This window comes from Elephas maximus, chromosome 10 (assembly GCF_024166365.1).
Source record: "Elephas maximus indicus isolate mEleMax1 chromosome 10, mEleMax1 primary haplotype, whole genome shotgun sequence".
Lineage (NCBI taxonomy): Eukaryota > Metazoa > Chordata > Mammalia > Proboscidea > Elephantidae > Elephas > Elephas maximus.
The window spans coordinates 46371345-46398521 of record NC_064828.1 but is presented as its reverse complement, the minus strand read 5'-3'; the positions used below and the strand labels follow the sequence as shown (position 1 = coordinate 46398521).

At 40.8% G+C, this 27177-nt stretch overlaps 1 long non-coding RNA gene across 1 annotated transcript in view; it reads right to left on the bottom strand.

The window, feature by feature from the left end:
- Positions 1–24737, bottom strand: part of LOC126084697 (uncharacterized) — a 36096-nt gene extending 11359 nt beyond the window's left edge. Inside the window, exon 1 of the long non-coding RNA XR_007519053.1 lies at positions 24701–24737. This is a non-coding gene — a long non-coding RNA (uncharacterized LOC126084697). The remainder of the gene's footprint in view (positions 1–24700) is intronic.
- Between the last annotated feature and the right edge of the window lie 2440 nt (positions 24738–27177).

Here is a 27177-nt window from a genome sequence, read left to right as displayed (position 1 = left end):
GAGGACCCTACCACTTAAAAGGAAAGAAGAATACGTTGGCTTGATCTTTCAATAGTATCATCTTTCTTTTATCTTTCATTTGGAACAGGGATTAAACTTATTCTGTGTTGCTATAGGATAGGACCAAAGAATGGAGATATACAGAAGCTGATTTTGTCTTGATATAAGGAAGAAGTAGATCTGGGTTTGATTCTCAGCCAACGCACCTCATGAGAAGCCACCACCCATCCATCAGGGAAGATTTGCATGTTGCTATGATGCCGAACAGGTTTCAGAGAAGCTTCCAGACTAAGACAGACAAGGAAGAAAGGCCTGGTGATCTACTTCTGAAAATCAGCCAGTGAATCACAATGGTCTGATCTGCAATCAGTCATGGGGATGGGTAGGACCAGGAAGTGCGTTGTTCCTTTGTGCATGGCATTGTCGTGAGTCAGGGGCCGACTTGAGAGCAACTAACAAGACAACAGGAGGATCTGCCTCGTGTGACTTAAATGTCGCCTGGGGTCTCTGCCTGTTGAACTCTAAGGAAGATTGATGCACCCACCCTCCATTTTCACCCAGTGGGAATCCAAACTGTTCCCAAGTGTTTGGCAAATTCTTTGTTAGTGCTGACTCTAGGGGCCTGCTTTCAGTTGTACTGTGTTATATAGCACGTCAATCCAGATATAAAACTTTGATTTTCACAAAAGAATTGGGGTGGGGGAAAGCAAAGCAAATGAGACAAGGAGATGTTAACATCACAGCAAAATAAATAAATAAATAAAAAAGAATCACTAGGAGCACAAGTAGAAAGATCCTCTGGCCAGTCCCACACAGAGACTGTACTAGCGGTCTCAGCCTCTGTCCACCTTGCTAAAAGCCCTCTCCCCTTATTGTTCTCTGCAAGCCTCTCCCAACAACTCCTTTCAGAAAGAACACAAATTATTCTTGTCTCATACAGAATATTTTAGCATGGATAGACCCATGCTCTTATGGTCTCATCATACCCAGAGTTCCCCAAAGTGCTCTGTATTTCTTCAAACTCTATTCCCTTTTAAACAAATTTCTGCTGCCATCAGAATTATCTGGTTATACTTGAGTAGTGAATTCCTTATTAATTAGGTGCAGGTGACTGTCGGAAACATCCAGAAGGAATTCCAGCACTGGAGGTAGGAGGGCGGTGGGAGGAGTTGGATCTGGGAATCCTGTACTGTCCCTTCTACGTGAAAATTCTACAACTCTACCCTCCAGAAGTAGAGATTTTTCAAAATGAAAATAATATTACTATTGGTTCTAACTCTAAAAGTAATATGTGCTTGTAAAAAAGATCAGAGAATACAAAAAGATAATATAGAAATTTCAAATAATTTACTCATATTTCTATCACCTAAAGTATCGCCATGTACATTTTGGCAATATATCATTTGAAATTTCAGATTTATACTGCTTTTAATTTTAATTTTTTTTAAATAGGATTAAAACACGATGCCTTCTTATAATCTATTCCCTCCCACTGAGTATATATTCATATCAACAATTATAAACCTATATCATAATTTTTAATAACCACGTAGAATCCTGTAATTTATTTAACCAACATCCTATTGTTGGACATTTAGGTTCTTTCTAAGCTTTACGTAATGCTGCAATAAGTATATTAGCACATATGTCTTACAGAGTTTGAAAAGTTTCCCTAAATCCTTCCCCCAAAACTTTTGAAGTTAACTACTACACATTAGCACTTACGGAATCTCTTTTTCTCCAGATTCTTAAGTTCTTGAAGATGCAGCCGTGTGATCGTTTTAGAAAATTATGGGTGTCAAAATAATACTATGTCGTGGCATTGTTAGGTAAAGGCAGCTTTTTAAAAATTTAAATAAAAGCTTTATTTGCATACCCTTCCATATAATATGCCACGTTAAAAATGTTTCTTATAATTATTATTGGTAGACCCCATAAGGATACTTTTTATCAGTTTTCAGCTCATTCTGTCACACCAGGAAAAGTGAGAACAATCTAAATCTCCTATAGAGAAATCCAGTTTACATGAAGTTATGTATCCATAAACAAACAGCTGGACTGTGATCCAAAAGACTGTAATGAAGTTGATAGGACATTTAACAATGAAGTTTTCTGTAGTCAAATTGAAGTGAGCCCTAAAAATTCTACCTAGAAAAAAATTCTCAGATACGCCCAAAAGACTCCTCATAGCAGAATTTCCCCTGGTTGGAAAAGAGAAATCTGTTTGTCAAGCCCCATTTTTGGTTGCACAGGCTTTAATCACCTCTTCATTTAACAATGATTTTGTAATACCATTTTCCATAGAGTGAATAGAAAGTTCAGCCTTTCCTCTAGCAGGGTTGAGTAAGCTTTTTTTTAAATTGATAGTTTAGAAAAGTTTCTTTCAGCACCTCAACGACTATCGATACTGCCATGTAAATATTTAAGACTGCTGTCAAAATTGAGGAGAACTTCTGTCAGGTTTCTTTCGTATGTGAGCTGTAAAATTTGGAAGAGTTTTTCGGGCTCCATACGTTTCAAACTTGCTTCTGCTCCAAACACATGCATCCAGTGCTGGGCTCTGTCGAATGTGTTCAGACTGCAACACAGCCTCTGGATCTACACTTTCGTGTCAGGACGTCTAACACAGGATATGGGTGAGGAGAGAGGTCAAGAACTTAGCAATGAGGCTGGTCTTCTAAAAGCCAGTCGCTGGAATGGAAGAGTGGTAGGTGGGGTGTGTCTTTAAAACAAAACAAAAAAACCTTTGCCACTGAGTCAATTCCGACTCATAGTGACCCTATAGGACAGAGTAGAACTGCCTCATAGGGTTTCCAAGGAGCCACTGGTGAATTCAAACTGCTGACCTTTTGATTAGCAGCCATATTGGCTTTAGGTAAGTAAATCTGTAGAGGAAGCAGCAGAAAGTTGAGGAAGTTCCTGTTTACAAATTTCAAATTTTACTGTGAGGCAAAATTGGCTAAGAGTAGGAGAGGTTAGGAGTTAGGTTGCCAGGTTAACAAATAAAAATACAAGGCATGTAAAAGATAGCATGGGACATATTTATACTGGAAGATTATTTATTGTTTATCTGAAATTCAAATTTAACTGGGCATCACAGCCTTAGGTAGGAGCAGAGTGGGGCCTTGAAGAGAAAACTGAAGCTCTGGCATAAGAGAGCTAACCAAAAATGAGTACAAGGAGGGCCCAATTAAGATTGTTGTCGTTGTTAGCTGCCCTCCTGAGTTGGCCCTCAACTCGTGGCAACCGTATGCACAGCAAAACAAAATGAGGCCCAGTCCTGCAGCATCCCCATGATCGGTTGCAGATTGGATCGTTATGATCTACAGGGTTTTCGCTGACTGATTCTGAGAAGTAGATTGCCAGGCCTCTCTTCCTAGTTTGTCTTAGTGTGGAAACCTGCTCAGCATCATAGCAACACACAAGCCTTCACCTACAGGCAAGGGGTGGTTGTGCTTGAGGAACGCTGGTTGGGGATTTAACCCAGGTCTCCCATGTGGAAGGCAAGAATTCTACCCCTGAACCACCAGTTAAGGTTAGAAACCATAAAATTTATGTGGGGTTGGCGAATTTACTCTAATGGAGCTTAGGTGTATCGATGTTCAGCAGAGCCTGCGATTACAGAAACAAGGTTTAAATTATATGACCAAAGATATGACTCAACTAGTTTTCTTTTTATCTTACTATCTGGGCTTTCAATAAAACCTAGGCAGCAGAATTTGAAAAAGAAAGCTGTTCTGATTATGGACTGGAATCCAAATCACAGAATATGTTAATATAAGAATGTTTTATTCTACACTTCCCAAACATGCCATAATATATTTGCTCAAAGTTATAAATCCTCTACTGCACAAGCAAATGATGGAAGCTGAAGGTTTCCTCTCCAAAGAGGCTAAAGAACAGATAATTTAGAAAGAACAGGTTTTATTGGAACGTCAATAGTTTTCACGACACAGATACTTAAACTACTCGTTTTCAACATACCCATATAAAGAAAATGATGAAAAGATTTTTTTTGTTGTTGTTTTAAAGAAAAGATAATTTGACAGATGGAGTCTTTTTATGGGATCAGTAGAAGTGATAAAATTGAATAAATTACCAAGATTTTATCTTCATTTCTGTAATTCTCCCTGAAGATTTAGAGATGGCAGATTGAATCAACTGGGAAATAAATTTGCAAATTTATAACATGTCTAAAACAGGAATTAAAGACAAAAATTGGTATTTTTTTTCTAAGAGTGGTTTGTCTTGAGGAAACCAGCTCTTATGGGATTACATGTTTCCTAACCAAGTATCAAGGTTCATCGAATGATCATGCACAACAAATTACGCAAACATAGATTCTTTGAACAGTTCACTGCCTATTATTTTCACTAGTATCCACGAATAAATCAAAATAATTGTGACTAAAAAAAAAAAATTGGGGAGACTCAAAAAGAGGACTAAATTCTAGGTGATTTTTATGTGTGAAATTATTTGCTTATGATCAAAAATAGACTAGATTTTGAATAAAATTAAGCCATGGCATTTTGGTTCACAACACAACTAAGGTTTAAGATATCCAAGTCATGTGATCATCTTATAGCAAAGTGGTCCTGCCTGCCCCTGAAGGAGAAAGTAGAAGGACCCCCACCTGGGTGATGTTGTTTTTGGGTGCTGTTGCGTAGATTCTAATTCATAGCAACTCTGTGTGACAGAGTAGAACTGCTCCATAGGATTTTCTTGGCTATAATCGTTATGGAAGCAGATTGCCAGGCCTTTCTTCCACAGAGTCACCAGGTGGGTTCGAACCACCAACCTTTTAGTTAGCAACTGAGCACTTAACCATTATACCACCAGTCTCCTTGTTTTTCAGATGTTTTTTGGACAGAGAGTGTGGATATCGCTTTCGGAAAACTACCAGCAGACCAGATACATTTACTTCTGCCCCTGAATCCTGGCATTATCCCCAAATCCAGCAGCTCTGGCTTTGAGTGGGAATGCATAGGAAAAAGTGGTGGAATGAACAGTTCGCATCGAACCATGGGATGTTATCTCTCTGCGAAAGCCTGTGAGATTGTTGAATCAGGGGTCCCTCTCTTCATAGTGAGGATCCTGCAAGATTGTCGAATCTTGTACCCTTCATTCAAAAGTGGGGATCCTGCCACCCAGAGAGGGGAAGTGACTTGCTCTGCCTCTCCCCTACTCACCAAAGGAATGGTTGAACTGGGGTTGTGCTGGCAAACAGTGAATGAGAAATGGTGAAATGCAAAGCCTCAGAAAGTGGAAACCCCTTTAAAAATCCAGCAGAAGTCAGCTAGACCTTGTATTTCCTACTGATTTCGGGCATTCTCAAATTCAGAATTTACATAGGGAATATTATCGGTGTTCATAAATTATTTTTTGTGTTGTTTTGAACTTATTCCAGTATACCAGCTTTATAGACTTGCTCTATCTATGCACCCATTGATAAGAAAAATACATGGCAGATAAGGAGTAAAATGAATTGGCTGTCATATGGAATGGATATGTTGACTGTTTTAAAAAGTAGAAAATCAACTCCTGTTTCCTGGTATATTTTTGGCTGCTTACTCCATTTGCAAATGTTTTCCTTTGTTCGTATAGTCAATAAATTCTGTAATGTAAACAGTAAGCAAATCACGAAATTTAGGACTTTTTATGCTGTGTATCCTAACTGTATTGGAATGTACTCGAAACAGGATCACTGCCATCTCTAACTAAATCCATAGTGGGGAAAAACAAGCATGTTAAGGTTTGTTTTCTTATTAAAGAGCTTTCCTCTTCGTACAGAATTCCAATCCCAAATCAGTGTGTGTGTGTAGGGGAGCAGGTGTTGGGAGAGAGACCCTGTATATGGACCAGAGATGTGTCAGGAGAATATGGCTTCAGGCAAACAGAAAATTGGAGAGAAATTGGTGCATCTAAACTAAGCACATTGCTGTTTTCCTTTGAGGACGCACTGAGATATTACTTGTATAAAACAAGGCCCTAGAACAAACATGTTATTGACTTGGCTGGGGAGAGAAGCCAAGAAAACTGTTGTAACTGTAGTTCTCCTTTCCTTGTCTCTACCCAGAGTGGAGCATGTCTGCTGATCCAGTTTACCTGGCTGATGGCACATCTCACACTTATCTGGAGACCTCCTGGTCTCTGCCCGGGCTGCCAGCCAATGTCTTGAGATGATAGGGGAACTTTCCTTCTTCTCTGGTGGAGTGAAATGAGACAAGGCTTTGGAATCACACTGGGTCTAAATCCCAGCACTATCAGTTACTGGCTGTGTGACCTTAGGGAACTTACTCGACTGTTCTGAGCCTTAATTTACACAACGGCAAAAGCTGGAGCCCTGGTAGTGCAGTAGTTAAGGGCTAGGACCGCTAACCAAAAGGTCAGCAGTTTGAATCCACTTGGAAACCCTATGGGGCAGTTCTACTTTTTCCTGCAGCGTCACTATGAGTCGGAATCTATTCGACAGCAATGTTTTTTTTCCTTTTCTTTTAAGTGGGATAATAATCTGTAACTTGGAGAACTGCTGTGAAAATTAAATAAGAAAAAACATATAAAGCACTTAGCAGTTTCTGGCCTAGAGAAGGTGCTCCACAAGTTTCCGCTCCTCTTCACCCCTCCCCCAACTCCCTGCTGGGCTGCTTCTATTCTGGCCCCAGGTTCTGAGAGCAGCCGGCTCTGTCCTCTGTTTTTTTTTCTTCCCATCTTAGTGCCAGATCCTACCTAGCCTTTCTCTAAATCTGCTATTACGCAACTGCTATTATATTGTCTGACTAAAGTTTTTAAGGTGTTCCTATGCTAGAAATCTCATGGATGTGATCTTCGTTTTCACACCTCTCAGCACCCTCTCTAGTGCATTCTGTCTTCGTGATCCCATCTATAATCTTGGCTTTAACTCCCCTACTGGGAAGGCTCTAGAATCAGTTTCCTGGCCTGCCTCCTCAGGCCAGGATTACCCTCACTGTTGCTAAATCTCAACTGTAAAAAGGAAATAACACTATCTGCAATGAGCTGTTCTTTTGCAGGAACAGTCTGTGAATGCCAGTTAGCATCACCTGGTGATTAAGCACCTAGTGGATCCACATCTCTACACAGGGACACAGCATAGGAGGGAAAAGTTGTGGTTCCCGCCCTCAGGAACTCCTGGGTCAAAGGAGTCCAATGTCAGGTACGTGGATACCGTAGCTAGAAACACGTATCACTGAAAACAGGAAACTACTTCCATGGAAACACTCTATCACCTTGGCCTTGAATGCTATCAGTGGAGCCAAGAATACACCGTTGGCAGAACTATCACATGGGAAAGGACAATGGAAAGAGAAAGAATAGAAAAGGAGGAGAGAGGCCACACGGAAAGGGAAAAGTAGGTGTATATACTATAGAAAATCACAGAGAATTTTGGTATTCTTGGAAAGGAGGTAATTGTCAACTCGTCAAATCCCCATCTCATGCTTGTGTTTCTTCTATGCTGTTTCCGCCAAGCTATGTTGAGCTTCTGCCTAAAAAATCCAGAGATCAGAGACTCACTGACAGATACTCTCAGGAGCCCATTTCATACTGGATGGTTGATAATTATTAGAAAGCTCATCTAATAATGTGTAGAACCTAAGCTGTGTTCCTATGATTTTTTGCACTAATTTTGGTTCTGTCCCTGGGGCCACAAAGATAGCCTACACCTCTTTCCCTGGCCTTCAAAAACCTTCATGATTTGGGGCCTGTCTACCTCTGTACTTCATCGTGTACCATTTCCTTTGGGTGCACCATATTCACTGGGGCTTCTTTCTGCTCCTCTAACACACTAGGCATATTCCTGCCTTAGAGCCTTCTGACTACAGCACTGTTTCCAGCTTTTCGAATGAAATTTAGGTCTCAGGTCTAATGTCACTTTTGTAGAGATGCCATCCCTGCCTGACTGTCATATCGAAAACAGCCCACTCTTGGAAAACTAAATATTTTTTTTTAATTTTTATTGTGCTTTAAGTGAAAGTTTACAAATCAAGTCAGTCTCTCATACAAAAACTTATATACACTTTGCTTTTTTTTATATATACTCCTAGTTGCTCTCCCTGTAATGAGACAGAACACTCCTTCCCTCCATCCTCTATTTCCATGTTCATTCAGCCAGCTTCTGTTCCCCCCCTGCCTTCTCATCTCCCCTAGAGACAGGAGCTGTCCACATAGTCTCATGTGTCTACTTGGTCCAAGAAACTCACTCCTCACCAGTATCATTTTCTATCCCATAGTCCAGTCCAATCCCTGTCTGAAGAGTTGGCTTTGGGAATGTTTCCTCTCTTGGGCTAACAGAAGGTCTGGGGACCATGACCTCCTCCTAGTCTCAGTCTGACCATTAAGTCTAGCCTTTTTACGAGAATTTGAGGTCTGCTTTGGAAAGCTAAATTTGACATTAAAAAAAAAAAAAACCTGCATGGCAAAGTCTCTAACAACAAACTGGGAAGAATATTTGCAATTCATATTACAGACATGGGCAATTTCCCTAAAATGTAATAGATTTCTACAAGTCAGTAAGAAAAAGGCCAATAGTCCATTAAAAAAAAGGGTAAAGGATATGAGCAGTTCGCCACCAAAAAACAAACAAAAAATGGAAGCACGTTTGCTGCTTCGGAATATGAAAAGTTGCTCTAACTCACCTATGGTTAAAAAAAATAAAATTAAAACTACAATGAGAGATACAATTTTTTACCTATCACATTGATAAAGATAAAACAATAATAATGACGCATCAGGAAGGGTGTGGGAAACAGATACCCTCATATTCTGGCAGTGGGAGTGATTTCTATAGAGGGTAGTTTGATAATATTTATCAAAATTACAAATGTACAACCACTCTGACCCAGTGATTTTACTTCCAGGAATTTGCCCTACAGATATGCTGGCCCATGTGGGAACTGATATATGTACAAAGGTACTCATGGCAGCGTTGTTTATAAGAGTAAGAAGCTGTAAGCAGTACTGTGGATCTGTCAATAGGGGAATGGATAAATTATGGTGCATTCAGACAATAAAACCTGTTGGCGTTGATTCGACTCTCTACGATCCCATAGGACAGAATAGAACTGCCCCATACAGTTTCCAAGGAGCATCTGGTGGATTCAAACTGCTGACCTTTTGGTTAGCAGCAGTAGCCCTTAACCACTACACCCCCAGGGTTTCTCATACAATAAACTGGTACGCAATTGTTAATAATGAGGCACATCTGTAGGTATTGATAGGGAAGGAGCCCTACAACACATTGCTTTGTGAAAAAAAGCTAGATGCCAAACATTGTGTAGAGTTTGCTACCTTTTAAAGTTGAAAAGATTTCTATATGTGCACATTTGCTTGTGTATGTTTGGGTATCTCCGGAATAATTTCTGGATAAAACAAGGCCCTAAATACACAACACAGTGGTAGCAGTGGTTGCCTCCTGTGATGAACACTGGGTGGGATGGGATGGGAGGGAGAATTGCTTTCTATTGATACCCTTTTTCCCCTTCTGAATTTTGTGCCATGTGCATACATTCACCATTCAAATTATAAATCTAAAAAATTAAAACCAAAGTTGTAATAAGAAAATTGCTTCTTCAGCTTGGCTCTGCAATTTATTAAAAGTACAGATTTCCGTACTTTTACTGAATCAGGATATTTAGAAAGTAAAGCGTTGGAATCTGAAATTTAAAAAAGCTGTCTCGGTGATTCACATGACCAGTCAAGTTCCGAAACCTCTGATCTGGCTTCCTCTCCTTAATGCTGGTGATTCTCAAACTTTTTTAAATGCCCCCCCCAGGGGGGATGTACCACGATGCTACTGAAGCTTAAACTCCCAGTGCTTCCCAGATTATTCAGCCCCTGTCAAGGGCCTGGGAACTGTGTTCTTACAGTTATATGTTCTTGAAAAATTGTAAGAGTTAGCTATTTTAATCACAATTTGGTTAAGACCACTGCTGTTTCCACTTTCATTTCCCCTCCATCACACTTCTCCTCCTGCCAACTGGCACTGGTGTGCTTTGAGTGTATTTTGTATGAGTCGGAATCGAGTCAACGGCCACAGGTTTTTTTGGCAGACATTTTGTGTTTGCTGTTTTGTATTCTTTTTCTTAAAGTGTTGTTGCCATGGAGTCCACTCCACATTATGTATAACAGAACTAAACGTTGCCTGGTCCTGCACCATCTTCATAATCTTTGGTATGTTCCAGTCCATTGTTGTGGCTATTCTGTTAGTCCATCTCGTGGAGGGCTTCTCTCGTTTTTTGCTGACCCTTTACTTTACCAAACATGATGTCCTTTTCTAGGGAATGGTCTCTAAATCACTCAACCTTCCTGTAGCCTAAACAGCCTCTAAACAGATTTCACCTTTTTGTTTGTCCTGTTTGCCAGTTGTCAGTCAAAACATGCTGCTGTTGGGAGGTGAAGAAACACTGTAAGGAGTGTGAGGAGTAAACCAGAGTAGCAAGAAGGATTATAGTTACATAAATCAGGGAGTGAGGGAGGCAGAGAACTTTGAAAACAAATGGAGAGGCAGGGTCAGGAGTTGATCCAGTATATTTAGTAAGAAATAATTCCATTTACTTTCCTCATTTCTTTGTCATTCTTTTAATGAAGAAAAATAGCTAAAAATACTCTGTAAAGGTTTCTTTTTTTCCCCAGAGTTTCTTTTTTATTATTAATATTATTATTGAGGTGCTTCTGAGGCTCTGTCTTCATCTGATAAAGTAGCCTATAGACTTATAAAAAGAAGTGTCCTTCAGCCAGTTTCTACACTGAAGATTCCAATTCAAACCCACAATGATTTGGGAAAAGCAATTTATTTTTTAAAAATTGAATTGAACCTTGAATACAGTTATATTGAGAGAATAAAAGAAAGATGGCAGAAAACAGTAACTCCAGATCAATCATGGATATTTTGTCAGAAACTCCAACCTCCGTCACCTTCCACAGCTTCAGGAACGAAAACAGGAGTGAAAAGCGAGCCCCGGACAGGCTGAGTAGACGGCACCAAAGAGAGGCAAGCCTGCTGTGGATAAAGATGTGGCTCCTGAGCTCGGAAGCCCACACAGGCAGGTGCACCTGCAGACCCTAGGAAGGCTCTGGATGAGGGAGGGTCCACAGCACTAGAACCTAGAACCGTGCCCTTAGACGCCCAGGCTTTTCACCGGCTTGTCATGGGGAGGGGCTGGATGATGATACCAGCATCCACAGAGTGGTCCTTATGGCTCTGACGGACTGGCAGAGGCTCTGGGAGCTAAATGGGATATCAAAGCCCTGAAGATTCCTATGAGGGCCCAAAACTGGGCAGAAGCACATCAAAGGTCTCTTGTATAAGAAGATCAATTGGATGGGAACGCTTGGAAGACATTTTTTTTCCCTACTGAAAAGAGCAGGGACTACCGCCATAACTTCTACCTGGTGTTCCTGCTTTTGTCGTGCCTACCCCTCTCCAACCATTCTCTATTCAGCTGCCAAAGTCATCTTTTAAAAAATGAAATCATACTTCCTCCATAACTGAATAGAAAATGTTTCGGTTTTCTCCAGCCGCTGATCCTACTTCTAACAAAAATAAAACAAAAAAACTGAATTCTTCACTATTGCCTTCATAACCCAAATGGCCAGGTCCCTTCCTTCCTGTTCTGCCCCATTTTCTACCTTTCCTCTCAATCTGCCATGACTCTCCAGCCACCCTCTTTCTCAGGGGCTGGCAGACTTTTTCTGCCATGGGGCAGGTAGTAAATATTTTAGGCTTTGTGGGACATATGGTGTCTAGGGTGCTGCTGTATGCAATGAGAGCGGTGGGACTAGGGTGAGGCAGCTGAAGTGCCTAGGAAACAACATTATTTAAGGAGCACTTGCTGTCAGGGTTCTAAGTTCAAAAACAGACAATATATAAAGGATGGGCATGGCTCTGTTCCAATATAGCTTTATTTGGCACATGGGCTGTATGCAACAAGCTCTCACTTCAGGGTCTTTGCATTTGTTCTTCCCTTTTCCTGGAATGTTCTTTCCTCAGGTTTTTTCATGGATGGCTCCAAGTACTAGATAACTCAATAAAGGGATTAAACGTATATTTGGAATATCAGCAAAGAAAGAGCCCTGAAAATGAGAAAATACTTTCGAATTTGATTTTTAATATTCTCCAAAAAAAAAAAAAAAAATAGAAGTAATTACCGTAGGGAGGAATCAGGACTTTGTTGATCTTCTTTGCACTTATTTTAAGCCTTGGTTGATTATGTTTGTTTTGAATTACCTGGTGGGGTGGGGGTGGGGGTGGGGGGGTGGGAGGGGTATCAGGAGGGGGAAATTAGGAGAAGGAAGGGTACATAATCTTCTTAGTCTCTAAGGCCTCTGAAATCTCAATATGGCTCTGCTGGCTCCTTGCGGTAACTGACCTCAGCTCAAGTGCTGCCTTCTCAGGGAAGGTTTGTTCGTCCATAACTTGATGGTAACGCCTTCTATCACCCATTACATTCTGCTGTTTCATTTTCTCACAGTACTTAATCACTACAAGAAATTATTGTATTTACATGTGCTTCCTCGTTTACTGTCTGTCTCTCCTTTTGCATATAAGCCTCAGAAGCACAGGAATCCTGTCTGTCTTGTTTACCTCCGCATTCTACACCTAGCACAGTGCCTGGCACACAAAACACACGCATGCGCGCACACACAATTTGTTGACTGACTAAGGGAAGAATGTAAGAAATCCAGAGGTAGAACTACTGCATCGGTGAGATCTAATCCTAAGTGAAATTCTCTGCTTGCCCTTCATACACCCTTAAAAACTGAAAAACAAGTTTAGAGAACTGAATCAGCATTAGCTAATGGGATTAAATCAATTTAGGCAAATCAGTTGGTAGCAAATTTGTTAACAGAAAAATGTGGATTAGATCAAATTTGGTAGAAAATTTTGCCACTATATCATGGGAAGAATTTTCCACTCTTTATGTGTCTTTCACCAATTTGGTCTCTTTTTCAAAAATGTTTTTATTTTCTTTCCTCTTTTTAGATTTTAATTAACCCTTGGCTTTTTTTTTTTTTATTTGCCAGAAACACCTTTTAACATCTAACAATAAAGGATATATCTAAATAAACCAAATTTCCCTCATTTCTATGTATGCCTGTGGAAACAGTCAAATAGGCAGAGCACTCATTCAATATAGAATGAACAGCCGATTTGTGTCAGGCACTGTGCTGGACTCTGGAAATACTATGATGAACAGGTTCCTGCTCTCATACTCCTCAGTGAGATAGGCATAAAACAGAGCCATTTAAACGAAATATATCAAATTTTGATAGGCACTAGAAAGAAAATAAGCAAGGAGCTGAGATGGACAATGCTTACTTTTATTGGGGTGGTAAGAAAGGCTTTTTGAGGAAATGGCATGTAGGAAATGACGAGTAGAAGCTACCATTATAAAGGGTAGGAAGAAGATATTTCAAGGTGAAGAGACAACATATGCAAAGCTGCTGAAGTAGGAAAGAGCTTGATTTGTTTCGAAGACCTAAAAGAAAAGTGGTGCAGCTGGATGGTAGTGAATGAAGAAGACAAAGGCACTATGATAAGATGATCACACAGGACTTTGTAGGCCATGTGAACGAGTTTGGGTTTTATTTTAAGTGCAAAGGCTATACAAAGGAGCTTGCCACCATCTTACATATGTTTTAGGAAGATAGCCCTGGCGTCTGTGTAGAGAATGGATTGATGTGGGACAAGCGCAGAAATAAGGAGACTTGAGAGAAGGTTGTTGCAGTAATCCAGGTAACAGATGATGATGGTCTGGACTGGTGGTGGCAGTGTAGATTAGAGGGGTGAAGAGAGGCTGGAGTTACAATTTGACAGAACTGACTGGATTTGCTGGTGAATTAGATGTAGGAATTGACAGTACGCGAGCATATCAGTCAGTGTCCAGTTAGGACAACAGAAATCACTCTAGGTATTCCAAACAGAGGGAATTTAACATAAGGGATCCATCACAAAAGCTCTAGAAAGGTTGGAGGAACAAAAAGGGGAAGGTGAGGTGACCTAGAGATAAGTATCTGCTGGAAGTCATGGTCACTTCTAAGGCTGGAGGAACAAAAGGGAGGTGGTGATGTTATCATATCCCAGGATTGAGCCTGCCTCTGACACTGCTGGAAGTGGCTGAGGTAGCCTGCACCATTGATGCTGATGCTGGAACAGCTGAAGACCACTGGAGCCCACAGCTGCCACTCGCTGCCATAGCCACTGCCAAAGCAGGAAAAAAAAAAAAAAAAAGACTTTTCCTTCCTTTCATCTGGTCTCCCACTAGTGCTTCCTACTGGCAGCATCTAACTGGGCAAGTTGGCAAGGGGGTCTGGGAAATGCAATTCACAAGATTCCAGCCACATCCAAGGAGCAGTTCACAGAAGGGCGGAAATGGTACTGACAGTAAACAAGCCAATGACTTGCACATGAAGTAATTAAAGATTTGTTTTTAAGTAGGAAAGAAAAACCCATATCCTTTAAAAAATACCTTCCTACAAAAGCAACAATATGTGCCCATTAGAGAAAAATCAGAAAATACAAACAATAAGACATAAAGAATTTCCATATTCCCACTCACCCAGAAACAATAGTTAATAACATCTTGGTCTCCCTCTCTCTCTCTCCTTCCTCCATCCCTTCTCCTTGTGTAGGGCATTATTATTATTATTTTCAACAAAAAAGGAATCTTACCTCATATTCTGTTTTGTAAACTACTATATCATTTAAAATGACAAAGCACTAGCGGCATAGTGGTTAAAGTGCTATGGCTGCTAACCAAGAGGTCAACAGTTCGAATCCGCCAGGTGCTCCTTGGAAACTCTATGGGGCAGTTCTGCTCTGTTCTATAGGGTTGCTATGAGTTGGAATCGACTCAACGGCAGTGAGTTTTTGGTTTTATACTAAATGAAGAAGGACCCAGTGGTCTACTTCTAAAAGGAATTAGCCAGTGAAAACTTAATGAATAGCAGCGGAACATTGTCTGATACAGTGCCAGAAGATGAGCCCCTCAGGTTGAAGGGCAATCAAAGTACAAGTGGGGAAGAGCTGCCTCCTCAAAGCAGAGTTGACCTTAATTACATGAATGGAGTCAAGCTTTCAGGACTTTCATTTGCTGATGTGGCACAACTCAAAATGAGAAGAAACAGCTGTAAACATCCATTAATAATAGGAACCTTGAATGTATGAAGTTATGAATCTAGGAAAACTGGAAATCATTAAAAAATGAGATGAAATGCATAAAGATCAGTATCCTAGGCATTAGTGAGCTGAAATGGACTGGTATTGGTCATTTTGAGTCAGATGGTCTACTATGCTGGGAAAAACTTGAAGAAGAATGGTGTTGCATTCATCATCAAAAAGAACATTTCAAGATCTATCCTGAAGTATAACACTGTCAGTGATAGGATAATATCCATACGCCTACAAGGAAGACCAGTTAATACGACTATTATTCAGATTTACGCACCAACCACTAAGGCCAAAGATCAAGAAATTGAAGACTTTTACCAAGTTCTGTAGTCTGAAATTGATTGAACATGCTAATCATGGTGCACTGATAATTACTAGTGATTAGAATGTGAAAGTTGGAAACAAAGAAGAAGCATTGGTAGTTGGAAAATGATAGAAACAATGCTGGAGATACTATGACTGAATTTTGCAAGACCAACAACTTCTTCATTGCAAATACCTTTTTTCACTAACATAAACAGCTACTATACACATGGAGCTCACCAGATGGAATACACAGGAATCAAAAAGACTACATCTGTGGAAAGAGAGAATGGAAAAGCTCGATATCATCAGCGGAACAAGGCCAGGGGCCAACTGCCAATCAGAGCATCTATTACTCATATGCAAGTTCAAGTTGAAACTGAAGAAAATTAGAACAAGCCCACGAGAGCCAAAGTATGACCTTAAGTATATCTCAATTTAGAGACCATCTGAAGAATAGATTTGTCATGTTGAACACTGACTGAAGACCAGATGAGCTGTGAAATGACATCAAGGACATCATATGTGAAGAAAGCAAGAAGTCATTAAAAAGACAGGAGAGAAAGAAAAGACCTAAATGGATGTCAGAATAGATCTGAAAACTTGCTCTTGAATGTCAAGTAGCTAAAAGAAAAGGAAAAAATGATGAAGTAAAATAACTGAACAGAAGATGTCAAAGGGCAGCTTGGGAAGACAAAGTATTATGATGACGTGTGCAAACAGCTGAAGATAGAAAACCAAAAGGGAAGAACACGTTCAGCATTTCTCAAGCTGAAAGAATTGAAGAAAAAATCCAAGCCTTGAATTGCAATATTGAAGAATTCTACAGGGAAAATATTTTAAAAACACGGGAAGCATCAAAGGAAAATGGAAGGAATACATAGAGCCACTATAACAAAAAGAACTGGTCAACATTCAGCCATTTCAGGAGGTAACGCATGATCAGGAACGGATGGTACTCAAGGAAGAAGTCCAAGCTGCACTGAAGTCATTGGAAAAAAACAAGTCTCCAGGAATTGTCAGAATACCAACCGAGACATTTCAACAAATGGGTGCAGCACTGGAAGTGCTCACTCATCTATTCCAAGAAATTTGGAAGACAGCTACCTGGCCAACCAACTGGAAAAGATCCATATTTATGCCTATTCCCAAGAAAGGTGATCCAAACAAATGCTGAAATTATTGGACCATATCATTAATATCACGTGCAAGCAAAATTTTGCTGAAGATCCTTCAAAAGTAGCTGCAGCAGTATATCAACAGGGAACTGCCAGAAATTCAAGCTGGATTTAGAAGAGGAAGTAGAACTAGGGATATCATTGCTGATGTCAGATGGATCATGGCTGAAAGCAGAGAATACCAGAAGTATGTTTACCTGTGTTTTATTGACTATGCTAAGGCATTTGACTGTGTAAATCATAACAAATTATGGATAACATTGCAGAGAATAGGAATTCCGGAACACTTCATTGTGCTCATGAGGAATCTGTTGCTGTACAAGGATCAAAACGCAGTTTTTCAAACAGAACAAGGGGATACTGCATGGTTTAAAATCAGGAAAGGTGTGCATCAGGGCTGTTTCCTTTCGCTATACCTATTCAATCTGTATGCTGAGCAAATAATTTGACAAGCCAGACTATATGAAGAATGCGGCATCAGGATTGGAAGAAGACTCATTAGCAACCTGCGTTATGCAGATGACACAACCTTGCTTGCTGAAAGTGAAGAGAACTTGAAGCACTTGCTGATGAAGATCAAAGACGACAGTCTTCAGTATGGATTACATCTCAACAAAAAGAAAACAAAAATCCTCACAAATGGACCAATAAGCAACATCATGATAAATGGAGGAAAGATTGAGGTTGTCAAGGATTTCATTTTACTTGGATTCACAGTCAATACCAATGGTAGCAGCAGTCAAGAAATCAAAAGACGCATTGCATTGGGCAAATCTGTTGCAAAAGACCTCTTTAAAGTATTCAAAAGCAAAGATGTCACCTTGAGGACTAAGGAATACCTGACCGGAGCTGTGGTGTTTTCAATCGTCTCGTACACATGCGAAAGCTGGACAATGAATAATGAAAACCAAAGAAGAATTGATGGCTTTGAATTGTGGTGTAGGGAAAGAATACTGAATATACCATGGACCGCAAAAAGAATGAACAAATCTGTCCTGGAAGAAGTACAACCAAGAATGCTCCTTAAAAGCAAGGATGGCGAGACTATACCTCACATACTTTGGACATGTTGTCAGGAGGGATCAGTCCCTGGAGAAGGACATCATGCTTGGTAAAATAACATCAGCAAAAAAGAGGAAGGCCCTCAATGAGATGGACTGACACAGTGGCTGCAACAATGGGCTCAAGCATAGCAACAATTGTGAGGATGTTGCAGGACCGGGCAGTATTTCGTTCTGCTGTGCCTGGGGTCTCTATGAGTTGGAGCTGACTCAACGGCACCTAACAACAACATACTAAATGGAGTCCTGGTGGTCCAGTGGTTAAGTGTTTGCCTGCTGACCAAAAGGTCAGCAGTTCCAATCCACCAGCTGTTCCTTGGAAACCCTATGGGGCAGTTCTACTCTGTTCTATAGGGTTGCTATGAGTCGGAATCAACTTGACAGCAACGGGTTTGCTTTTTTTTTTTTTTTTAGCTATACTAAATTTATACAATAAAACATTTGCTGGACATTTACTTTGTTCCAACTAGCTCATACTGTTGAATATTTATATTTTCTATTATAAATATAAAAGATGGATGATTGCCTGAAAACAAATTCACAAATTTCAGAAAACATTTTGTGAAGAATATGATTATAACCTCCAATGTTGACCAATAAGAGATTATTTACTTAGGTGCAAAGAAAAAACTAATTACTTTAAACATAAGATAAACTGCCAGGTCTTTTTGTATCCTGTGCATTTCCTTTGTTGGGGAGAAGAAAACACTCTTGAATCTCAGAGCTGGAAATGTACAATCTGGAGCTTTTGCTACAGGCTGCACTAAACCCATCCTGTTGCCCCTGTCTATCTGGCCTCCATGGAGTCAGACTTCTGACGAGGAAGCTGGTCCTCCAGAGTATGGAGAAGTGACACCTAGGAAAGCTGTCTTTAAGGATGTTGTTAGTTGTCATCAAGTTGATTACCACCCCACATGTGCAGAGAACTGCTCCACAGGGTTTTCAAGGCTGTCAGGCCTGTCTGCTAAGGCACTTCCGGGTGAGTTCGAACTGCCAACCTTTTGGCTAGTCATCAAGCACTTAACCATTTACACCACCTAGGGGCTCCTTCTTTAATGGCTGAGGCTGCTTATTGTGGCTATGGAGCGATCACACATTTCTCTGGTGTACCTGTTAGAATGCTCTTGGCTGCTAGTAGTGGAAAACTATGACTTAAAACTTTTTAAAAAATTGTATTGTGATGTAATATATACAGCAAAACATTTGCCATTTCAACCATTTTTACATGTACCATGCAGTGACGATGTTTACCATGTTGTACGACCATCACCACTGTTAATTTCCAAATGTCTTCACAGCTCTTAGCAGAAACTCAATACCCCTGAAGCAACACCTCCCCATTCCTCTCTCTCACCTGCCCCCAGTAGCCACTAGGAAACTTTGGCCTCTATGCATTTTCCTATTCTGGATATTCCATATAAGTGGGATCATGCACTATTTGTCCCTCTGTGTCTGACTTATTTGTATCACTTAAATTTTAAAGTCACTTTAAAAATGAGGAAATATATGTTATCTCACATAACTGGAAGTCCAGATGTAGGACAGGCTCCAGGAACAGTAAGATAAGCAGCTCCATGATGTCACTGAAGTCCCAAGTTTTATCACCACTCTTCTCTGCGTGCCTCAGTGTTGGCTTCTCCCTGAGGCTGGCTCTCTTTGCAGTGACTAGACCCCTGCCAGAGGCCACCAGGCTACATGTTTCCCTTCTCCCTGTTCAGTAGAAAAGAAAATAGAGGGACCTCCTCCTTCAAGATCAGTTCTTCTCTTCGATTAGGCTAGCAGTTCTTAACCCTGGCTGCGCATTAAAATCACCAGGGGTGTTTTTTTTTTTTTTGCTTCTCTTTTTTTAAACTTCTAGTACCTAGGCCTTATCTCCTGAAATTTTATTAGTCTGGGGTGGGGACCAGCTGGAGAGTTTTTAAAAGCTCCCAAGTGATTCCAATTTAGAGCCAGGTTGAGACGACTGGCCTAGACTGGTTTAGGACACCTGCCCAGCCACTCCATGGGCAAAAGATGTGGCAGTCTGCTTCCATAAAGATTTATAGCCTTGGAAACCCTATGGGCAGGGACGGGTTACCCAATAAACAAAGTATGCAAGGGCTTATTTGTGCTTATTTTCTAATCTTTAGTGTACAATTTCACCTGTTTTTCACCACCTCAAAGATGTGGTGAAACCCATGTGAAATTGTGTACCACAGATTAGTCAGTAAACACAACTAAGCCTCTGTGTACCTTGCTTAGTAAGCCTGTGTGTACCTTGCTCAGTGCGCCTTGTGTACCTTGCTCAGTAAGCCTGTGTGTACCTTGCTCACTGCTTAATCTGCCCTTGCCTATGGGGCAGTTCTACTCTGTTCTGTAAGGTCACAATGACTTGGAATCCACTCAACAGCAAAGGGGTTTGTCAGTTTTTTTGTTAGAAGGGTGTGCCAGCTCCCCCTTCTCAGCTAATGGAGCTTTTATCACTCCCTCCTACCCACCACCACCAGGCCAGAAGGGGTGAGGGGAGGGAGAGGCTACCTGGACCCAGAGAGACACGTGGCTACATGGATGGTACCTGATAGTACATGGAGAGTACAGAGAGGACCTCCGAAAGGACCTGTGGTCTTCTGAAAGCAATGCAACCAACCCTCAGGCAGTTAACTGTTAGGAAGGGCAGAAAGCATGTTCCATCAGGCATCCGTTCTTTCTTACCCTGGGATCTCTGGAATAGTTTCTGCAGGAGCTAAAAAGCTGAAAAGACTGACTTGGTATATATATTTTACTGAAACTCTATACACTAATTTTGAATACTGTACAATCTCAGTAGGATTCTAGAACAATAAAAGGACATTAGGTAAAAACTAAGGAAATATGAATAAAGTATGTACTCCAGTTAATAATAATGTATCAGTGTTCATTCATTAATTGTGGGAAACATACCATATTAATATAGAATGTTAATAATAGGGGATGCAGGGTGTGAGGCATATGAGAATTCTGTATTATCTTCACGATTTTTCTGTAACTCTGAAATAAGTGTTTTTTTTAATAAAAAATATACATTAAGATGTAAAATTCTTGCCAGAGCTCAGAAGAACTACATGGTGACCAGCTACCATCACCACTCTGACAGGGATCACAACAGAGGGTTCTGGACATAGAGGAAGAAAAATGTACAATGAAATTCAATTAAAAAAGAAAAAGACCAGACCTACTGGTCTAACAGAAACTGAAGGAACCCCTGAGACTGTGGTCCCCCAGCACCCTGCTAACTCAGAACTGAAGCCACTCCCAAAGTCCACCTTTCAGCCAAAGATTAAAAAAAAGATTAGATAGGCCTATAAAGCTAACAATAACACACGTGAGGAATGTGCTTCTTAGTTCAATCAAGTATACGAGACCAAAAGGGCAACACCTGCCCAAAAGCAAAGACGAGGAGGCAGGAAGGGACAGGAAAACTGAATGAATGGACTCTGAGAACCCAGGGTGGAAAGGGAAAGGGGGAGAATGCTGACATATTGCCGGGATTGCAACTAATGCCACAGAACAATTCGTGTATAAAATTTTCGAATGGAAAACTAATTTCTGTTGTAAACTTTCACCTAAAACACAATAATAAAAAAAAAAAAGGTGAAGTGACGTGCCAATGGGTACATTCAGTATGAAAATGCGAATGTCAACACTTTCAATTCATAAAGTGATATGAGATACTGGAGTGGCTACAAACATTTGCATTATAGCATAAAAACATAAATGTTGAGAGAGTCGTTAGCCCAATAAGGCTGCAAGAATCCTGGGCGCAAATCCACTTGATAGTAATTGCCTCTGAGGCAGCAGAAAGGCGAATAGGGCTTTAAGCTACCTTGTTATATTTCTTAAATAAAGAAAAATACCTGAAGAAAAAAAAAGATTAAAATTCTCATGAATAGAATTTGGGAACACCTTTGGAACAGCCTTTATAAAAAAGAACAAAAAAAGTGTTCTTTAAAATATCCTACATTAAAGCTGACAGTGGTTAAGAGCTTGGCTGCTAACCAAAAGGTTGGCAGTTCAAATCCACCAGCTGCTCCTTGGAAACCCTATGGGGCAGTTCTACTCTATCTTACAGAGTCACTAAGAGTTGGAATCGACTTGAAGGCAATGGGCTTGGTTTTGTTTTGTTTTTTTTGTGCTGTATTTTTATGATTGATGCCATGTTTTCTGCCACAGTAAATGCTTTTTAGACATTTTCAGCTCAAAGAAGAGTTGAATGGGAAAATATTAATGAATACTCCTGATATGTCATACTTCTTAGCATCTGTACATGGCTACAATTATTAAAAAAGCAAGTGAGAGAAGATTAAACTTAATATCCATATGCCGAGAAACAAGCACCAATATTGAAAGTCACTTTCTTTGCCCTCCTCTTAGACCTGCGGAAACCCTGGTAGCATAGTAGTTAAGAGCTACGGCTGCTAACCAAAAGGTTGGCAGTTTGAATCCACCAGGCACTCCTTTGGTAACCATATGGGGCAGTTCTACTCTGTCCTTTAGGATCGCTATGAGTTGGAATCAACTTGACGGCAGCAGGGTACCTTAGACCTGCAAAGGAGTAGGATGGCTGACTCCACAGGGAAAGGGACATATTCAGATACCTCTAACTCTAAATCCAATTCATACCAGAGAGCTCAAGATGCAAACATTCACTCCAGGCACTGTCCCCTTATTCTACCATCACCATTTAAATTTATTGCACTTTCTGTTTCCTGAGTGGTAAACCAAGCAGCCCAGCCCAACGACACAGCTCATTACCAACGACTATTCTCAACACACCTGAACATGGCAGAATTGGTGTTGGATTCCTGGAGACACTTGGCCATGATTGGAATGGAGCAAGAAGGAAATCTTACCTTGTAAAATTACTTCTACTGTAGTCAACTAAATAATACATGGTAAGTTTTGCTTATCTCCCTTTTCCACCGAATAGCAGTCGGAAAACCAATAATGAAACTTGGTGAAAGTGTTATTTTAAGAGTCATAACAAAAAAAGATGACTTAAAGGCAAAAAGATTTCTATGCCAAGCAAGTGGCTCAAAATGAAATTTTTTTCCCTGATTTTACTACACTCTAATTTTTCAAATTTTGTCATGCATTGTCATACTCACTATGTGACCTTGGACAAGTTTCTTAGTCGCCCTGTGCCTCATTTTTGTCATCTTCACAATGGGGGATAATAATAGTACCCACTTCTTGGTGTTATTACAAGAATTATTTGAGGTGATTTTTTTGTAAAGCATTTAGAGCGCAGCACCTGGGATATGGCGTTACAGAAGTGTTTGTTTCATAACTCAATAAATAAAAGATCCCTTGTCCACATAAAAGTAATTCAACATAATGATAAATCTCCTGGTGATATGGCAAGGCAAAAACATACAAAAAGAATATTCAGGTACCAGCTAAAAAAAAAAAATTTTTTTTTTTTTTTTTTTGGATACAGTAAAACTCAAGCACAGCAGGGCTTGAAAGGCAGAAGGAATGTGGACAATTTTCATCAGAAATAAAAAGGGACATGATGGAGCTCTCGTACATTGCCAGTAGGAATATAAAATGGTGCAGCCGCTGTGGGAAACAGTTTGGATGGCTCCTCAATTACCATAAAAAACCAAAAACCAAACCCACAGCTGTCGAGTCAATTCCGACTCACAGCGCTCCTATAGGACAGAATAGAACTGCCCCGTGGGGTTTCCAAGACTGTAAATCTTTTATGGGAGCTGACTGCCACATCTTTCTCCCGAGGAATGGCTGGTTGGTTAGAACCACAGACCTTTTGATTAGCACCCAAGTGCGTAACCACTGCACCACCAGGCTCCTTTCAATTACCATTTTGTTGTCAGGTGCTGTCGAGTCGGTTCCAACTCATAGCAACCCTGTGTACAACAGAAAAAGACACTGCCTGGTCCCACGCCATCCTCATGATCTTCAATTACTATATGACACAACAATTCCAGTTCTAGGTATATACCCCAAAGACTTGAAAACTGCTACGCAAAACAAATACTTGTACACAGGTATTCATGGTAGCACTGCTCACAATAGCCAAAAGATGGAAACAACCCAAGCGTCCATCAATGGATGAATGGTTAAATAAATTAAGGTATATATAGACACAATGGAATACTATTCAGCCATAAAAAGGAATGAGGTACTGATACATGCTATAGCATGGATGAACCTTAAAAACATTATGCTAAGTGAAAGAAGCCAGACATAAAAGGTCACATATTATATACTCCCATTTATATGAAATATCCAGAATAGGTAAATTCACAGAGACAGAAAGCAGATTGGTGGTTGCCAGGGGCTGGGGATAATATGGAGTAACTGCTTAATGGGTACAGGGTTTTATTCTTGGGTGATAAAAATGTTTTGGAACTAGATTTAAAACCAAAAATCTGTTGCTGTAGAGTTGACTCTGCCCGACGTGTTACAGAGTAGAACAGAGTTCCACAGGGTTTTTTGGGTGTCATCTTTATGGAAGCCAATCACCAGGCCTTTCTTCTGTGGTGCTGCTGGATGGGTTTGAACCCCCAACGTTTTGCAAACTGTTTGTGCTACCCAGGGACCTGTCGGAACTAGATCTACACCCAAAACCAAATCTGTTGCCGTCAAGTCTATTCTGACTCATAGTGACCTTATAGGACAGAGTAGAACTGCCCCATAGGGTTTCTAAGGAGCGGCTGGTGGATTTGAACTGCCGACCTTTTGGTTAGCAGCCAAGCTCTTAACCACTACACCACCAGGGTTCCTTGGAAGTAGCTAGAGGTAGTGATTACACAACATGGTGAATGTACTAAACGCCATTAAACTGTTCGCTTTAAAATGGTTAATTTTACATTATGTGAATTTACTTCATTAAAAAATAAATCTAAAAAGAAAGGGGGAAAAAAGACAATGATTGGGATCTCTTTGTTACAGTGGAAAAGACAGAAGCATTCCAGGCTTCCTCTTCTACTCACCAGAGACTCCTTAGGAAAGTCACTTAATGTCCAACCCCTTTGGGCCTTGGCTTACTCATCTGTAGGAAAATGAAGCTGGGTTAGGTGACCACTCAGATCCTTTTCCAGTTCAAATTCAAGGCAAACAAATACAACATCCTTTCTTCCAAACTTCTCATTCACATGCTTGAAAATGGTTGCATCCGTACTGCAAATGCACACGGAAAGACAATGCTGTCTTAATTAAATTACAGGGAAATTAATTTGGCTTAGTTATTAATATGAAAAGTATTTTAATATGCATTATGATGGCACAAATTAATGGACAAATCACCAAAAAAACCCACATTTTAACAGTCAGCTTGAGATTTGCTACTCTGATGCTCAGACTCAGAGCTTGTGCTCGGCTCCAGCCTGTCTGCCCGCCTGGTGTAATCGCACACTGATTTTTCCCAGTCACGGTATCTCTGGCTCCTGTGCCAAAAGCGGGGCTGGCAGCCCCAAGCTGACTGGAAGGTCCTTGATTAATTAATAGGTACCTTTGCCAAGCAGGAATGGTGCCAACAGATTGAATTCCTTTCTAAACTGCCCACACCTTGGAACCAGAGTAATCTAGAAAACTTTAAGGCCAGCAGTCAGTAGAACTTGCTTAGACTATTGCTCCAGGGAAGGGCCCTTTGGGATTTTTTTCTCTTTCTCTGTTACAGCTTTACTCTAAAATTATTTAAACATTGTTGGAATAATAAGTCAAACTGACCCAGTCCTGGTTTAAAGTGAGCTCAACATATTCATTAAGGGCAGTGGGTATAGACTTCTTTGTATTTTATTGGCCACCATGTCTTTCAGGTTTCTTGTCCTGGGTAAATTCTCCCCTAATTATTCCTAGGAGTATCAGGAATACCTACAAAGCACCTTCAGCTAGAAAATTTTGGCCAGCTACCAAGGGTTATCTGCCATTTTCCCCTTTTTAATTCTAGCCCTATTCAGGATACCTACTTCTAAGGTTTACGATAGCCCCCAAAGATGCAAAAAGCACAAGCTGCTGCCCGCTAGGGCCTACACCTCCAGACTGCGCTTCTCCTAACCACCCTACTAGCCATAATGACCTCTCTAGATCACTAGAGGGGTCTAAGCCGTTTTGGGGTACGTGGGGTTCAAGTAGAAGTAGAGATAAGGGCCCTCCTCCCTTGTGCTACTGCATCCCATTTCATTCCTTGCCACAATTAAACAGTTCAGCCAGCTTTTACTTTAGGCCTTCCACTCCCAGGACTCAGGTATCTTCCATGGCTGAGAGACAAATTCCCTGCAGAACACTTCACTGCTCCTCTCCACAGGCACTGAGGTTTTGTTCTGGGCCAGGCTGATCTGGCTGGCACTCTTTTCCAGTCAATTCTCTTCAGGGAGACTCCTCAGGCCCTCATGCAAATAGACTCTTCCTGCAGACCCCCAGACAAGCCCAGACATGCCTGAATGCCACGCGGCAATGGCCGTGGCTCAGGCACAGAAACCAGGTTCCCAGTAACTGGCACACTACCATGTGCCAGACTCTGGGGGGTCATCATGGAGCTCCCTGGGAATTTACGTGACATTTCCTGGTGTGCTCACCAATTCAGACCTTTACCCCCAGGAGGTGTGCCTCCTGCTGAAAGGTCACACCAACACTGCAAACTAATCGCCAACCTGGCAGAGAACCTCCTCTCAAAGTAATGAGAAGTTTCACTAGTTTCTTAAACACTCCACCATTGGCTGTTCCATCCCCCAACAGCGCTCAGGTTCTTACTCAGCCACCCACCTCTGTCTGCCTTTTCCGTCACGTAGTAGCAGCATCCTTTTCCTATTCTGTTTGTTCTTGGCCTGGACTTCATTTCTCCCTCCATATTTCACCCTTCAAAAGCAGAGAGGAGGAGCTATTGGAAGGATAAAAGTAAAAAAGCTGTAAGGCATTGCACACAAAATAATGACACTTGGAAAACCTGTGCATTGTTTTGTTCAACTTACATGAAGAACTTGAGTGCAAACTAGTGTAAAATGATAAAATATGGAAATAGCTTTGCCTGTCATTTATGAGGAAACCCTGGTGATTAAGAGCTAAGGCTGCTCACCAAACGGTCAGCAGTTTGAATTCATCAGGCGTTCCTTGGGAACCCTGTGGGGCTGTTCTACTCTGTCCTATAGGTTTGCTATGAGTTGGAATCGACTCAACAGCACGTTGGAATTGACTCGACAGCAATGGGTTTGGGTTTTTCTGATTGTTTTTTATGAATATTTTCCCTGATTCTGATTCCTGGTGTCTGGTAGGTAAGGGGATCAGTAATCCATAAAGCAGTCAGCTTACCTTTAGATAATAAAAAGCCTTCTGTGTGGTGTCCATCCCTCTGGTATAATGAGCTGCTTGCTGAGAAAAGTGAGAGAAAGGACCCAAAATACAGTTTACTTTTTTGAGGATATACCTATACTGACTGTTAACACATGATTAATTTTGAAGGTAGAATTTGAGA